The following is an 877-nucleotide window of genomic DNA, read 5'->3' on the forward strand; positions in this document are numbered from 1 at the left end:
TAAATTTTTTTTTTTTTTTTTTTTTTGGTTTTGTGCGATTTTAGTTTGTATAATGTAGCCGCTCTTGCTCCGGCAGATTGGACTGCATGTGGAATTGTGCTATTTTGTTTTTAGAGTAACAGGTTAAGATCAACTCTCCTTCAACTAGAATGTGACTAACAAACAGACAACCTCAAGTTTTCCTCTTAGAGCTTCATTAAGTAGATGTTTTGGATCGCTATTATATCGACAGTGCTCTGCCCTTCTTACCAATCACGTTTTCCATCACTTTACAGTTCGTTCGTATCTTTACCATCAGTTTTTTTCTCCACTCCTTTGTTTTTTGTTTCAGTTCACCGGTGCAGCCTGACTCGCACGACAATCTACTCACAGCTGCCATTTCTTTTAGCTTGTCAGCACAGTGGTCAACTAAAGTACATACATGCACACATACACAAACATTGCACTATGACACACACCCACAAAGGGAAACCTTTAAACTCGAACCCCTAAATCAAACATGATTTTACAATATGCACCCTATTTAAAGTACAGCATATTTAAATTTTAGGTGAACTCAAAAAAGAAAGGCATGTTTTCAATACAAACACTCGAAACCACTGACCTCACTAAATAACTGGACTGCCTGGCTGTCAATCACATTGTCAGGGACTCTGATTGGCTGAGAGCTGACAATTTCATCATCCACTTGAAACATATCAAAGTGCCTCGGTGTCCCCTTTACATGCAATTCAGGGTCTTCACTTCATGTATAAGCTACAGAAAATATGTACAATATGTATCATGGGCTTGGCAAACAACATATGAGCACCTGCAAACATCATATTTATAGATGGAGGTTATCTAGAACATATCGTACTCATACTGTGTGTGTGTG

Source organism: Sinocyclocheilus anshuiensis, unplaced genomic scaffold (genome assembly GCF_001515605.1).
Source record: "Sinocyclocheilus anshuiensis isolate Anshui unplaced genomic scaffold, SAMN03320099.WGS_v1.1 scaffold3087, whole genome shotgun sequence".
Taxonomy (NCBI): domain Eukaryota; kingdom Metazoa; phylum Chordata; class Actinopteri; order Cypriniformes; family Cyprinidae; genus Sinocyclocheilus; species Sinocyclocheilus anshuiensis.